The sequence below is a fragment of the Giraffa tippelskirchi genome, chromosome 2, assembly GCF_054371585.1.
Source record: "Giraffa tippelskirchi isolate mGirTip1 chromosome 2, T2T-mGirTip1v1.2.pri, whole genome shotgun sequence".
Taxonomy (NCBI): Eukaryota; Metazoa; Chordata; class Mammalia; order Artiodactyla; family Giraffidae; genus Giraffa; species Giraffa tippelskirchi.
Genome location: NC_137276.1, coordinates 170,869,686 through 170,884,562, shown reverse-complemented (window position 1 = coordinate 170,884,562; position 14,877 = coordinate 170,869,686). Strand labels below are relative to the sequence as shown.

General features: G+C 39.5%; 1 protein-coding gene across 17 annotated transcripts in view; it reads right to left on the bottom strand.

Annotated features, from left to right (window-relative positions):
* IGSF11 (immunoglobulin superfamily member 11) overlaps positions 1-14,877 on the bottom strand; it is a 187,655-nt gene that overhangs the window by 85,215 nt on the left and 87,563 nt on the right. The window lies entirely within an intron of this gene.

Sequence of the window (14,877 nt, the reverse complement as noted above, 5' to 3'; positions counted from 1 at the left end):
AAAGAACATTCCTTCAGGAACCCTGCCTGACCTTTTGCCACCGCTTCTGCTCTTCTCACCGCAGGAACGAGTGCCCTCCCGCCACACCCCCGCAGCATACCCTCTGCAAATGCCTGCTTGTTTCTCTGTATTACCCATTAAGTCTGCCAGCAGCTCGAGGAAGCCGTCTTCTCCACTCACAGTGCCTGGTGCCTAAGAAATATTCACTACATTTTTTTCATTAAGTGCCTCAATTTCTACTTGATGCTATTTGTAACATCTTCTCCTAGTTTTCAGTACAAATATACATGAGGGATTTATATGTTCAATTTCATGGGAAAACGATAAGGAATCTTTATTAGATTTCCACAAGTCAGCCGGACACCACACCAAGTACACACCTTCACATGACGCTTAATGTTTAATATTGCCACATAAGTTGAGTAGTGACAGTATCTTGTTTTTACAAAGAAGGAAACTGCAGCTCAGATAATAAATTCTCCCATGGCAACACAGAAATTAATTGGAAAGAAAAGGCCATACAAGGAAGAAAAAAGGGAAATTTTCGAAGTTCTCCTCCAGATTCACAATTGTCTCTTTTCTCCACGTTTCTCAGCAGAATAGGTGACCCGGGGCAATGGGGTTCTTCTAAGACCACAGTTATTACTTAGAGCACTGTGTTAAGGAAACTTAAGGCTAGTGGTTCTATAAACTTAAGCTTAATTAGTGTTGTCATTCCACTAGATTCCATCTATTAAATTTCTAACCTTGTGAACCATTTTGCAAACACATGGATCAGGAAAATGTGTGTAGAGGCTCAGTTTTAATCCATCACCACCATCTCAATATAACTCAAAGTACAAACCTTCCTCGCGGCACCTAAACACTTTGGTGTGTGAGAGATCTTACAGAAAGGCGCAGGGTTCGGCTCTGCAAACAGGACGTGCAACGGATACCTACCTAGAGAAGCTAATGAGCACGAGGGTTAGTCCATGAGCTCACCAAACAGGACAAGGTGTTCTCTCCTCCAGGACAGGGGTGAGGACAGGCTGCTGCACGCGCCACACTGGCGCACTCTGTGGGCTCGGGACATTCTGCGGAACGCCGTGGGGACTGAGGACCATGGGCTCAGTGTTTGGGTCACAGCTGCAAATCCTGCCAGGTAATGTGGCGGCAGAGACACATGCTTGGCCTACTCGGTGGAGGTAATCCACCCCCAATAAAGACTGCATCAGCTGCTTAACAACGTTTGGAGTTCACCACCCAGAGAACTAAAAGAGCTACAATTCAGGGACACCAGGCAGAGAGCCTGACAACAGCAGCCTTGAAAAAGATGAGCAAGGAAAAATGTAGCAGCCACTCTCCAGGCATGTGACTTGAGATTCTTGGCAGGCTGTCCCGCAGGGCTGGGAAGGCTGTGGGCAGAGAACTCACATCTTTCCCTCAGCTTCCAGAGGCCAAGACGGCCCAGACAGAGGACTACCAACTCAAGACCCTTCATCAAGCTAATAACCACCGAGACCCTCCAGAGGAGAACAGTCAAAGAATAACCACAGCTCTCATCTGCTGTACACAGTCACATGACTGATCAGCATCGCTCCAGCTGTGCTTCATGACATCCACAACCTGGAATAGCTCTGCAATATATTAACTGGATATCAAGTATGCAACCAACGCAAGGTTCCTTCCCTGGTAGGCATAGTGCTAAACAAAGCTCTGCAGCAGAAACAAAGGACAGAGTTCAGCTTAACTAGTCAACCAACATTAATGGGCATGAACTGAGACATTGGGCCAAGAATAGGTAACACAAAGATGAGTAAGATGTCTTTGAGGAAACTACAGTGCACTGCTACTGCTGCTACTGCTAAGTCGCTTCAGTCGTGTCTGACTCTGTGCGACCCTATAGACGGCAGCCTACCAGGCTCCGCCGTCCCTAGGATTCTCCAGGCAAGAATACTTGAGTGGGTTGCCATTTCCTTCTCCAGTGCATGAAAGGGAAAAGTGAAAGTGAAGTCGCTCAGTCGTGTCCGACTCTTAGCGACCCCATGGACTATAGCCCACCAGTCTCCTCCGTCCATGGGATTTTCCAGGCAAGAGTACTGGAGTGGGGTGCCATTGCCTTCTCCAACAGTGCACTAGGGGAGGGAAAAAAGAAAAGAGAATACCAATATAATATGGTAAATGCTGCCACAGTACATATATGACAGTATATGAAGGTCACCAGCCAGAGCTAAATGACAAAAATCGAAGCAGGCAAACATCAATTCCCACAGGGACCAAAGGGAAGAGAGAATGGGCAACCCTACAAATAATCTAGTCTGGATTTTCAAAGGAGGACACAAGTTATAAAGGGAGTATGACTTGCCCTGAGTCAGACGATCCACTAGAAGTGAGGCCTGGGCTGGAACTCAGGTTTCCAGGGCTTTCTACCACAGTAGAACCCTGTTTTGAAATCACAGATATGCAGCAAGCTCTCAGCTCCTGAAGCTGGGTAACTACAACTTTCAAAAAAAGGCAGATCCTGAAGACAAACGGACTAATGAACTGTGAACCAGGTGTGAGGGCTGGAGGTCCCCAAGGATGATCCAGAAGACCTGGCATGTGCAGGTGATATGTCAGGAAAACCAGAAAAATTAGAAGCATTCCATTTGTAACTGGCAGCAAACATTCTCCTCAAAGCAACTATTCGCTAAAAGGTTGCTTTAGTGGTGTTACTAGTTCTCTACTCCTCCTCTACAGCAGACAGCTATTTTATCACTTGTGCTAAGAATGTGGAGATGTCCTGCATGCACGCAGAGACAACTGACATTAGGCAGAGTGCAACATGACTGCCTGCACTGCAAGCTGAGTCAGCAAGCCCTTTCCCCGAGAGAACTTCACTACGGCATCACCAAGTTCCAAGTGCTACCTGTATGAACGAACACAAAGCTCTACCCACGTGACTCTGCAAACTGAAGCGCAAGCCAGTTGTGATCAAAAGGTAATGAAACCACTGCTACACTTAATTCACTCAACATTCACTGATTAATTGTGTCATGTACTATTTTAAGACCTAGTTTGGGGTTGGCGGGGGGTTTGGGGGCGGGGGCAAGGACTAGGGGACAAAGAAGGAAAAGCCAGACAAAGGAAAACACAAGATAAACAAGATGCAGCCCCAGACTAGTCAGGAAAGCAAATACACATGCAAAGAACTGTAAAACTGATAAAAGTTATAAAACAGTGCTACTCAAAATGCTACTTAGTTAAGTTCAAAATTGAGCATAAACATTTAGAAACTTAGTAATTTTAGGTCTGTTGAATCTAATAATTTTGAAATGAGGTTTTCTAGTCTCAGTCTTCTTTATACCTCACTTTTCTATTTCATTTTTATTACATTTTACAGAAGTATTGGCACATAGAGCAATAAAGAGATATATCAGAAGTGCTATATATAATACGATACTGTGTGAGCACAGATGAAGACAAACGGCCTGTTCAGAGAGGCTCCAGAGAGGAGATAATCTTTGAGTACAAAGGATATGCCAGACACAGTGGGACATGAAAGGAATCGGAGGTCATAAAAGTAGGCAGTATGTTTAGCACACAGACTCTGAGACAAAGCAGTAAACAGTAAAAGTGCAGAAAGTTAAGCCATGAAGATTCCAAGAACGACTTTACAGTTTAGACTTTTCCCAAAACACATGGGAACCACTGCCCATTTTTCTAACCAGGAGAAGGATGTGCTTGCATTTTCATTAAAGTCATTCTTTCAGAAGTGCAGTAGGTAGATTTGAAGGGAGAAAGAACAGGGATGGATAGAGACCAGTTATGAACATCCTGGAAAATAATCTAGGTGGGAAGTGAAGAAAACCTGCATCACGTCAAGGAAAACCAGCAAGAGAGAATGACTTAGAGAAACATTTAATTTTTTATTTTTTTAAGTAGCAGACAATAAGTCATTTTTATTCAGCAGAATACACCTAGAATGTGTTGACCTGTTGGAATCAGAACTATTTTCAAGGAAAAAAAATCACCTGTCATATCACAGATCATATTCAAATAAGTAAATAATTATCAACTATTATACATAAATTTAGACTAGAATTAAAGCAGAGAAATCAAGGAATTTAGAGCCACATCCTATTTCTTGGTGGGAAGAGTTGTTTTTAATGTGTAAGAGTATAGTGTGTGTGTGTGTCTGTCTATCTGTCTGTCTGTCTGTGGTGGTAGGTGGGGAGGAATTAGTAGAAATGTAATCTTGTGTATGTCTGTGTAAAATGACACTGGATCCAAGATAAACATTCAAGTATACAAGAAGAAAACATAAAACTACCTCTAAGAGCATTAATTGTCATTTTGTTATTAGAAAAAGAACAGATTCTCAATCAGTGTCTATAATCTCCACGACACTATTGGGAATCAATGGAAAACAAAGAGACCTAATTGTCTACAAGGTCTGAAAAAGATCGAGAATGGAACTGCTTAATACCAACAGTGTATGGAGGTAAGCAGAGGAGAGAAGCTCTACCAAGCCTTCATCTGTTTGTGGGCTACCTAGAGAGAGAACGCAGACAATCCAAACCTTATGAAGATAAGTGTTTCCTGAAATGTGCCTGGGGCAAGACTGAGTCTCTCAAATGAAAACTGTTGAACCAGCCAGCTCCTCTGGAAGCACCCAGTCTTTAGGGCAAGAGCAGCCCCAAACCCACTATAAACTCCACAGAGATCCAGAGCTGGGCTTCCTCTTAGAATAGAGGTCACAGGCTTATTCAGTGAGTCCCTGAAACTCAGTGACTGTTGAGAGACAGCAACGGGAGTGGAGAATGCAGAGCAAGTATACACCAAGACAACCCATAGAATGGAAGAAAATATTAGCAAATGATACAACTGACAAGGGATTAATCTTCAAAATTTACAAGCAGCTCATGCAGCTCTATATAAAAAAAAAAAAAATCAAAAAAGGGACAGAGATCTAAAAATAGATTCTTCTCCAAAGAAGACATACAGATATCCAACAGGCACATGAAAAATGGTCAACACTGCTAATTATTAGAGAAATGCAAATCAAAACTACAACGAGATACCACCTCACACAGTCAAAATGGCCATCATCAAAAAGTCTACAAACAATAAATGCTGGAGAGGGCGTGGAGAAAATGGAACCCTCCTACACCATTGGCGAGAATGTAAACTGGTACAGTCACTATGGAGTAGGATATGGAGGTTTCTCAAAAAACTAAACATAGAACTACCATATGATCCAGCAATCCCACTCCTGGGCATGGATCTGGAGAAAAACATGGTTCAAAAGGATACAGGCACCCCAATGTTTACTGGAGTGCTGTTTACAATAGTCAAGACATGGAAGCAACCTAAATGTCCATTGACACATGAATGGATAAAGGAGATGTGGTACATATATACAATGGAATATTACTCAGCCATTAAAAAGAATGAAATAATGCTATTTGCAGTAACAAGGATAGACCTGGAGATTATCATACCAAGTGAATAAGTCAGACAGATATTATTTAATATCACTTTAAAAATGATACAAGTGAACTTATTTACAAAACAGAAACATACAGACTTAGAGAATGAATTTGTGAGTACTAGAGGGAAAGAGATAGATTAGGCATTTGGGGTTGACATGTACACACAGGATCTACTGTATAGCACAAGGAATTCTGCTCAATATTCTGTGATAATCTAAATGGGAAAAGAATTCAAAATACATGTGTATATATAACTGAATCACTTTGCTGTGATACAGTAAATATAACATTGCTAATAAACTATGCTCCAATACAAAATAAAATGTTTTAAATATATATTTTGAAAAAAAAAAAGCCTGTTGTAAGATGTAGTCAAAAACAATTCAAATATTATTCTATCACGGATATTCTATCATGGATATGTATACCCCCACTTGGTCACAACTAATACACACAGGGAACAGTACTTATCCTAACACTATTGTTGTGAAACAGTCCCAATATCCATGATATGGTGATCTGATTGTGTTCTATCAGGCTCTCATAATAAGTGCCTGTTACATTTCAGGGCACATTATTTTTCCAAAGTATATAATAGGCTTAGTTTTATAACAACTTCAACTATCTTCTAGTCATGGGCTAGAACAAAAAAACTCCTTTTCTATCTGAACATCTCTATCTACATGTGAAATTCCACAATTAATCCACAAATTTAATCTAATTATTCAACAAATATACAAGATTAAATATAAAAAAGTTTAGTTTACCTACAAGAGTAATAAGCTTTGAATCTAAGATCATCAACAGCCATTTCATTTTATTTTACAGAAATATAATATTGTCTATGTCTGTGTAAAATGACACTTAGTCTAAGACAAATATTCAAGTATACGAAAAGAAAACATAAAACTACCTCTCAGAGCATTAATTGTTATTTTGTTATTAGAAAAAGAACAGATTCTCAATCAGTGCCTATCATCTCCATGACACTATTGGGAATAACTGTAAAACAAAAAGACCTAATTATCCACAAGGTTTGGAAAAGATCGAGAACAGAACTGCCTAATACCAACAGTGTATGGAGGTAAGCAGAGGAGAAGCTCTCCATTCAAAGTCCCCAGGATCCTCGGCAAGGCCCGTACAATGCACCAGCACGGAAAGTGATGAATAAGCTTCATTGAGAATAGTGGCCACGTCACGGCTGGCTGAACATTCATTCCACAAACAGAAGGCTTCTTGTATTTGCTCGAATCAACCACAGGAAAGTTTTAGCAAAAAAAGACTGTTATATTCAAATGGAAATCAGTACTTTCCAGCAAGAATGGACAATTAGCAATTCCTTAAACTGGCACTAAAAGGAAGAACAGGGAATTGCTCCAGAATCATCACAAACATATTCCAAAATGTGAAATAAATAATAAAGACTATGAGGGTTACTCACATTTTGAATAATTTCACATAGCAGACATGAATCTGGTGTTATGGGTCTCCCAGTTGTTAACTTACACCGGTAGACTTCACCCAAATACTCCCCTTTTGTAAATATCTTACTTCATACATATAAGTGTAAACCACAGTCTAAGATTCCAGCACACAGTTAATTTAGATAGTATTCCTTAAACATTTAGTGAAAGATTGCAAAGCTTGTTTACACAACTTTTGGATCTACATTTTAAAAGCTTTTATTCACCAGATTGAAAGATTCTAGCAAATATCTCTTCCAGACAGCAAGACAAATAGTTACCATCCTCACCCCCACCTCCAAGCACTCATGCAATTTTGGTCTACCTGATTTATGGACCCAGCATTGTGAAACTGGGGCTATAAAAAGTCACAGGCTGTCAGATAAATTACAAAGATTCCATAACCACTTTGGGAGTGGAGGAAAAAGTTCAATGGAAAAAGAGAGGTTTAAGAAATTGCACCAGAGTTAAGCAAGGATTTCTTAGATATGTACCAAAAGCACAGGCAAAAAAGGGAAGAACTGATAAATTAAACTCGATCAACATGTAAAATGCTTGCGCTTCACACCACCAATAAAGTGAAAAGGCAATCAACAGAGTGAGAGAAGATATTTATAAATCACATGTCTGATAAGGAACTTGCATTCAATATCTACAAAGAAATCTTAAAATTTAATAATAAAAAGACAAAAAAATATTAAAAGAACTGACAAAGGGTTTGAATAAAACATTTCTTCAAAGAAAACATACAAATGGCCAATGAGCACATGAAAATATGCTTAGCGTAATTAGTTATTAGGAAAATGCAAAGCCACAATAAGATGCCACTTCAAACCTACTAGATAGCTACAATACAGGGAGCTCAGCTCGGTGCTCGGCGACAATCCTAGAGGGCTGGGATGGTGGGGTGGGAGGGAGGCTCAAGAGGGAGAGGATATATGCATACTTAGGGCTGATTTACGTTGCTGTATGGCAGAAACCAACACAACACTGTAAAGCAATTATTCTCTAATTTTAAAAAATGTCATTTTCCTGAAAAAAAGATAGTAACAAGTGTTGGTGAAGAGGTAGAGAAACTGACACACTGCTGGGGAGAAGTAAAATGGTGCAGCTACTTTGGAACAGCCACTCTGGAAAATAGTTTGGCAGTTAAACAGAAGGTTGCCTCAAGATCCAGCCATTTTACTGGATATATATCCAAGAAAAATGAAAACATATGTCCACATAAAACCTGTACGTCAATGTTCATAGCAGTATTTATAAAAGCCAAAAAGTAGAAACAATCCAAATGTCCACCAACTGATGAATGTATACACAGAAGTTCATATATCCACACATGTAATATTATTCAGCACTAAACAAATGGAATGAAGTACTGATAAATGCTAAAATATGAACGAACCTCAAAAACACTATGCTAAGTGAAAGAAGGCATTCATAAAAGACTACACATTGTAGGATTCCACTGATATGAAATGTCCAGACAGGTAACTCTATAGAGACGGAAAATAGGCTAGAGGTTGCCCAGTACTAGGAAGGGGTGGGAGAGAGTGGAGAGTGACTGCTAATGGGCATAAGTTTTCTTTCTGGCAGGCTGAAAACATTCTATAATTACACTATGGTGATGGATGCACAAATCTGTATACTGAAAAGCACTGTCTAAATGGGTAGATGTTATGGTATGTAAACTATATCACAATGAAGCTTTTTTTTTAATGTGCCAAACCGCAAATTGTTAGGCACTCCTAAAAGCCACCCCACAAGCTACCTGATATCAGGTGGGGCCTGCCACAATTGAAGTAGAACAATTATCACACCAACCAACATGTGTTCATATCCCAAGCATTTGTCTAGAATAGGGCTGGCTCTGGGAGCACCAAAGGACCCAATATTTACATTCCAAACACCTTGAATCTCTAAGAATTAACAAAACCTAGCAGCTCTTGCTGCCAATTTTGGCTGTATTTACATCAACAAACATTGGCGGAAGTCCATCACAGGCCAAGGACTGAGTTTACAATACACAGACAAAGGATACCGTGGGCCCAATGCCCAAGGGGTTCAGAGCCTGTTAGTCTAAGACAGACATGTATGCACATGTTCAGGTCCAATGCCCGGGATGCAAACTAGTGTAAGTATGGGGGCAGAGAAATGGTACAGAAAAGGGAGTAGTTAATTATGTCCAGAGATGACCCATAACTGTTTCATAGGAACGACAACATCTGAGAAGGGCTTCAAAGGATTGGTCAAAGGCAGTGGTGTGGGAAAAGGGGTGGAAGAAGGGAAGCAAACCAGAACAAAGCCAAAGAGGCTCAGGACACTGAAAGAAACTGGGAACAGGACTGGTGACAACGTTCGAAGATGAACCACAAAAGGTCTTATGGATATGCTATAAATTTGAAACCTTACCCTACAGGTTGTCAGGCACTGAAAGGTTTTAAGCAGTGAATGAGATGATCAGATTCATTTTAGAAATATCATTCAAGTAACTGTCTGTAGGATGAAAAGCGAATAGGCAGAGAGGTTTTCCAGTTTTGACTGACCTATGTTATTATTTTAAATGTACTTTCAAATGAAATTTTACACAGAAACCCAAGATGTTAAAAAAAAAAAAAAAAAAAAAGCTCTTCTGGTTGAAACAGGGGCACCTGGCCACTACCCCTCAATCCCCAGCCCCCCATCCCCCAGCACAGAAGAATCCTTTGTGATCCAGCAGAAGAAGGTATGGAGAACTCTGGACTGCAGAGAGGATCACAGGAAACTGGAGATTATTAGAAAGTTAGTGCACCAGTCCAGGGGAAAACGACCAATGCTTAAAATAAGCATTAGTAATGGTGAAAGGGGAGAAAAGAATCCAGAAGGCTCTCAAGAGGTATAGAATTGACAAGACTTCTACTGAATGTACAGAGTGAGGAAAATGAAAGAATTATGGATAACTTCCGGACTTCCAGCCTTCATGAAGAGGATTAATGTCATTGATAAGAGGAAATGTACAAGAGACAGTTGACTTTCCTAAAGATATCTCAGGTCTAATAATTCTCAAAATTGAACTCTTGCCCCCACCTAACCTGTTCTCCAGTGTGGGGTTTCCTATCTCGGCATGTGGCACCAGGCTGATGCTAGTGCTTGAGTCAGAAACCTGGGAATCACCTTTGATCAGATCACCAGAGCCCCCCCAACTCCCCACATTCAGTCCATCACCAAGTGCCACTGATTCTAATTCCAAATTTTTTTTCATTTATCCACCATTTCTATCATCACTGTTGCCACTCTGGTTCATGCCATCATCATCTCACTCCTTGATTTCTCCAATCATAGCCTGCTCACCACTATGGTTGACTCACTCTGATCCAGTCTATGCACAAGGATAATCTTTTTAAAGTGTGAAGCCTTCCATAAATCTCCCCTTGCACTCAATGTCCAAGACAGAGAACATGTCTTTATTCATCTTAGGGTACTCAGCGCCTACTACACTGAAACAATCAGAGAAAGACTATCAGGTCCGGGGCAAGATGACGAGTTACACACCAGCTGGGTTTGAGGTGCCTATGGGACATCTAAGCAGAGTTCCCGTCCTGGGCCTGGATCCCAGTGACATTTGGCTTCACTATTTCAGAACTAACAGAAGTAGAGTTATCTATGGTAAACAGGACTAAGACTATTTTAGATAATCATGAACTAAGTTAATAAAGCTTGAAGCAAGCTCAGCTCCTTAGAAAAGATTAAAGTGTCTCTCTAATCTGAAATTCTGCAGCTCCAGGTCAGGTCTAGGTTAGCATTTCAAGGACAAGAGAAACCACTGAGACAGCACTGGAGTTGTGGTGGGATCTTTACAAGGAGTGAGTTGGTGGCAAAGCCTATGATTTGGGCACTTCCTTCAAACTGTTTTTGCAATAACTCTGTTATATGATGTCCTCACCAATTTCCAAATGCCTTTTCAATGAGTTAATCATAAATCATTCCTGGCTCAGTACATCTGGGGCAGTGCCTGGAAGTTCACATTCTGACAACTACTCCAGGCGGTTTCTCAGTCTGAGGGTGTGACTAAGTTAACGGTTTAGGGAAAAAATACAAGAGCTACCTCCCTTCCTCTCTCCTACTAACCCTAGAGAGCCGACTCAGAATGTGCCTGCTACAAGGATATTTAAACAATAATAATTGAATTACGACTTACATGGGCTTCCTATGGTACTGTGCAAAGCATTTAACATAAGGTATTGTACATGACAGATGAACATGAAAAGCTTCCAGAGACTTTAAGTAACAATTACTTTTCCAAATGCAGGTGAGGAGACACTGATCACAACTTCCAAATCTTTTTCTTCTTTAACTTTTCCCAATTGCAGTGTTTCTTAACTACTGTATACAAACCCTTCAAGTTCAATGAGACAGTATTCAGTTTTTAAGTCAATAATAAAATAGGTATTCAAATATCTAAACTTTTAAAACAGAACTTTTGAGAACCTCTTTCTACACATTCAGGGAGCACATACGGCTATAATGTAAGAGGGGTTCAGCTTATGACCTCTGCCCAGTTGGCTGTCTGTTCAGGTGACCAGAGACAACAGCCTGCTGACTTTAACAGGACTAAGGTTTTAAACTGATTCATGTTTAGTCATATATCATTTATTGATATCTATTAAGAACCACTGGTTAACTACAAAAAACATAAGAATTATTGAAATATGTCAATCAAAACGTAAACATTAAATCCTGCAACTTCAACTCAAGATAATTTTTACCAGCTCTATATATTGCATTATTTGGTCAAATCTCTTACACTTTGCAAAATGTCTCCAATACTTCAAAATCCACTGGGAAAAAAAGGGAAGATACAGAAAATATAACATCAAAAGCGACTTTCCATCAGCGGAGAGTAAAGACAGCCACCACAATGTGTTCCCTGCCCAGAAAGTACTTACAAATAGCTGGAAATATTTGTAAGCTTGAAATATTTATTATCTATTACTGTATTCAAAATGAAAGCCTCAAAATAATTTTTTTGAAATAAGACAAAATACTAGATGGGGTGACAAAGTAAGGTTTTTATTTATTTTTGATGCTTCAGTACAACCCTGTATTTCAATCTGCACTTTCTATTCATGTCCCAAAGCATGTAATCTTAAAATTTGACAAATGGTGCCTTATTTAATGTGATTATTCAGCAACCTTGTTACACATGGAAAATAATGTGTGTGTGTGTATATATATATAAATTTATTCATCTTAGCATTTTTTATAATAGTAAAAGATTAGAAACCACCTAAGTATTCATCAACAGGGAAGACAAGTCATGGTACACTAACACAATGAAACATTATGCGGACTAAAAAAAATGAAAAAACATACAGGTCGTGTGCTACTACTTATGTAGGAAAAAAAGGAGGGGGGCTGTACGTGTATTTGTATATGCTTTAAGTAACTCTAAAAAAAAAACAGCTAACAATACACAGGTTGCTCTGCCGAGGAGACATACTGGAGGAGTGGAGTCAAGGAAAACTTTTAAATGAAGCATTCATTTATTTTTATTTTTATTCTTTTACTTTATTTATTTAGGGCTTCCCTCATAGCTCAATCAGTAAAGAATCTGCCTGCAATGCAGGAGACCCGGGTTCGATTCCTGGGTCTGAAACAGTCTGTGGAGAAGGAAATGGCAACCCATTCCAGTATTTCTGCCTGGAGAATCCCATGGACAGAGGAGTCTGGCAAGCTACTGTCCATGAGGTCGCAAGAGTCAGACATGACAGTGACTAAACCACCACCATTCTATTTATTTTTTTGAAATTTGAGCTATGTGAACACATAACCTTATTCCAAGAAAGAAATGTTTAAAATAGGTAACATTTTTTTAAAAGTAAGCCATTTCTAAGATTATTTTAAAAGAAATGAGCACTTTCAAAAATGTGGTACTCAATAATCACAGCGATAAAACCATTTTGTAAGGGAACTATCGCAATCACATCTGTAATCTTATAACTGCTCAATGCATGCCTGTTTGAATCACATTTAATACAGCAATCTTAAAGAATTAATCTTGTCTCAGATTCTTTCTATGTCCCACCAACGGCTGAAACAGCAGCTACAATGGGTTCCTTCATTTCATTACAATGGGTTTCCTTCAGGGCTACAAGGAAAAGGCAGTAGAAACATGAGCTCTTGAAAAATTCTCAGTAGAAATGATTAAGCAAAATGTTATGAAAATGTTTAATTTTTTTAATCATACTGAATATCACTTGTTAAGTAAAAATGTCAAAATGTCTCTTCATTTATAATGCTAATGACTCTTCGTGACCCCACAGACTGCAGCCTACCAGGCTCGTCCGTCCATGGGATTTTCCAGGCAAGAGTACTGGAGTGGGTTGCCATTGCCTTCTCCGATATTAAACATAAACTTTACAACAATACTATTTAATAACAGAATGTTCATTTAAGATCACTTTTATTTAAACCACATTAGCTTGTACTGGCCCAAAATTACTGAATGCTTTGCAAAAATTAATTCATAAGGACGTTCTTAAGAAACAGGGTCTCAGGTTAAAAAAAAAAGAAAGGTGAGAAACACAGCAAGGTGCGTACACTACCAGTGATCAACTGACACCCAGAGTTGTTGGGGAACAAAAATCACAAATCTAAAAATATAAGACAAAATGAACAAAAAAGTTTGTTTGAAAGGTTGCTTTTAGATTCACTATGCAACTTCAGGTAGATATTCCCATTATTCCCTCTCACTCAGTTCACAGCAGACAGTCTTTAACAGCTCTTTCAAAGATTCATGTTTCTTAATTCCTTTCTCATCCTACTCTTCCAACTCCTGGCAAACACTTCACTTTTCACCTTTTCTAGAAGAAATTCAAGATGTTCTCTCTACCACACTGTGGTGTCCATCTTTTCAGTTTTTGCCCTTCTCTCCTATACCACAGGAAGTAGAGTAACTCCTTCCTTGACTTCGAGCATCTCTCAACCTCCACCAAGATCTTGTTTGTTTCATCAGCCATCCACTTCACATTTCAGGTGCACCCTTTCTTAGGCTCCCTCCTTCACGACTTCAAAAAAGCAAAAATTATTGTTTCGTTGAAAAATTTCTTTTGACCCTGCTGACTCTTCTAACTACTGTCATATTTCTCTCCTTTTTCTGGTCAAGCTGCCCAATATGTAATTCACATCCATTACCTCCTCCTTTTTCTTTCAGGATGCTTCAGTGTCAAACCCTCTACTAAAATAGCCTGATCAAAGTTCCCTGCTGTGCTACGCTAAGTCGCTTCAGTCATGTTCGACCCTTTGCGACCCTATGGACTGTAGCCTGCTAGGCTACTCTGTCCATGGGATTCTGCAGGTGAGAATACTGGAGTGGGTTGCCAATGCCCTCCTCAAAGTTCCCTAATGTCCTCCCAATCATTGAGTCAAAACTGACAGAGACTTTCAAGCTTATCTTCTCCATTTAGCTCATTATATGGATAAGGAAGCTGACACTCATGAGCGATTAATTTGACCAGTGTCATACAGTGAATCACTGTGGGCTGGAATCTTGACAGTCTTCCATCCAGAAGAAAACACATTTCTTGGTTTTAAAAAAATAACAAGCAAGATGACCCCTACTCAAGATTACTTATTTCAGGTATCTCCAAAAAAGAAAAAGAAAGGGCAACATTTATAATCTGCAATGAAGGTCAAAACAAATATAGAAACAGATAGTTCAAAGTTTGTTACAGTTAGCTTTGGAATGTGGCCTTGAACTCAATCTATTCCTAAACATCTAAACCAAAAAATAAAGTTTCACTGTGAAATCTTTTCAGGAAAGTCAACCTTTCTCCTACTTTTCTCTATTCCTCTCTCTGCCACGCATTTGTCTGCAACTCACAGTCTAAATCTGAGTGCTGAAAGATCCTGCATAGAAACTGAAATCAGAGTAGAAGAAAGAGAAAGAGAAGAAAAGAATCAAAGAGTTTCCAGGATGAGGAAGT